Source organism: Camelus bactrianus, chromosome 2, assembly GCF_048773025.1.
Source record: "Camelus bactrianus isolate YW-2024 breed Bactrian camel chromosome 2, ASM4877302v1, whole genome shotgun sequence".
Classification (NCBI taxonomy): Eukaryota; Metazoa; Chordata; class Mammalia; order Artiodactyla; family Camelidae; genus Camelus; species Camelus bactrianus.
This window is the reverse complement of record NC_133540.1, coordinates 22,880,690-22,882,898: the sequence shown is the minus strand read 5'-3', so window position 1 is coordinate 22,882,898 and position 2,209 is coordinate 22,880,690.

The window sequence follows — 2,209 nt, the reverse complement described above, 5'->3', positions numbered from 1 at the left end:
AAGTGGGGGTGTTTAGTAACCTTCCAAATAAAATAAGGTAACCATTCTGTGTGGGACAGAATTGGAGGAGATTAAAAACCACCATCCCTACAGTCTCTTTAATAGAAATAGTGGAATAAGAAAAAAAATTTTTTTTTTCACAGTGTACAACACTGCTGGTAAAGTATTAGGTTATCTCTGAATAACACTGACGGTGTCAAAACCATGGGGGTAAAGAAAGATGAGTTAAAGGATGCTGTGCAAATTTTCTCCTTCATTTCTTTCTTCCTTCTTTCCTTTCCTTTCTTCCTTTCCTTTCCTTTCCTTTCCTTTCCTTTCCTTCCTTCCTTCCTTCCTTCCTTCCTTCCTTCCTTCCTTCCTTCCTTCCTTTTTCTTTCTTTTCCTTTCTTTCTTCCTTTCTTCCTTTCTTCCTTTCTTCCTTCCTTCCTTTCTTCCTTCCTTTCTTTTTTCTTTCTTTCTTTTTTCTTTCTTTCTTTCTTTCTTTCTTTCTTTCTTTCTTTCTTTCTTTCTTTCTTTCTTTCTTTCTTTCTTTCTTTCTCTCTTTCTTTCTTTCTTTCTTTCTTTCTTTGTCTCTTTCTTTCTCTCTTTCTCTTTCCCTTTATTTCTTTTTTCTCCTTCCTTCCTTCCTTCCTTCCTTCCTTCCTTCCTTCCTTCCTTCCTTCCTTCCTTCCTTCCTTCCTTCCTCTCTTTCTTTCCCAGTGGGTTTTACCTGCTGCTATGAGCCATCAGACCCTCAAGAACAGACCTTGTGCCTAGGAGGAGCTCTTCCAGCAAAGAGGTATGACAGGCTGTCAGTTGAACTCTCAAAATTTTAAATCATGTTACTACCGATGAACACATTTGACAAAATTGGTTTTCCTTTTGTTTCACCAATCATGTTTAGAAGTGGTTTTGGTACAATATTATGACATTTAGTTATATTGCCAGCTATTGCTTGTTAAATGCTGTATAATTAGTGATACAGCTTGATTTTCAAGAAAATCTTAAGAAATTTATTCTTTCTGATTTTACATCTCTCAGATTAAATGCCTTGTTTGAGTCTTTGTAACATAACAAAATAAGCATTTCAAGTGCTTTTAACTCCTAACAAGTAATACTTTAATGGCTCCCTTGTGATTTCACTGCTGTACTTAGGCTGGTCCACGGATTTCCAAATGTAACAGTTCATTGCGATTTATTTCTTGCACCTACCAAGACTTTCTAATACTATTTGTGCCTGATGGAAAAATGGTCTGAAATACTGTTCATTTTTTCACTGAAGAGAAGGTCTTATCTTAATTGATGAACCCAGCTTATTTTAGTGAAGTTCTATGACATGAGTTTCAGCATTTAGCAGATTTTCTGTATATTTTATCATCATTTCTTGTATGGTACTTTTAGTAATGCCTGACTTTTTACAAAGTGTCTGAGTTTCCTCTTTTGTTGATATTTTAAAAATTATTTAGCAAATCTTCAGTAAGATAAATCATCCAGTATGAAATAATTTAGATTACTAAAATCCATTTAGAAGTATTGCTTGCCAAAATATACACTCTATGCCAGCAGGAATCAGTGTTTTGCTCACCTGTGTAACCTAAACACCTAGAATAGAATAGTGTTTGGCACATAGGAGTGTTGCTGAAACACGGCTTCCCTACCCCACTTACTGAATTGAGTCTTGAGGACAGAGATTTTGATGAATTAGAAAAGACAGCTTTATTTCTTTGAAGGTAAGGAGGTCCCAGTGGTCTAGTGCCTCTAAGACTGTGAGCCTGATGGAGAGAGAGGGTAGGGGGGGTTTATGTAAAAGTTCAAGAGTTCAAGGGGCAGAGCTGGTTTCCACAGAGATTGCATACAGGGTAATAAATTGTTGCAAAGTTGTTCTTGTTTTTGCAGATGCAGTTACCACCTTCTCTCTGCTGAGTATGAAGTTCACCTCTGGCTTTGGGACTCTCTTAATATTCTTGTACCCAGCACAAAGGGTGCATAGAAAGGGGCTCCATGGAAAAGAGCTCTAGAGAAAAACTTACGCAGTTTAAAGTCAGGTTGATAAATGCTTTTAGCCTTTTGAGCTGGCTGAGGCCTGAGACCTCCTGCTGCAGGCTGAGGCTTGCAGCTTGAACAACAGAAAATAAGGAAACCACAGGGGGCCAAAAACAACTACACACATGCACAATTGGGTGGGTTATAGATAATAAGACACACAAAATGCCCAACTGCCTTCTGAGTT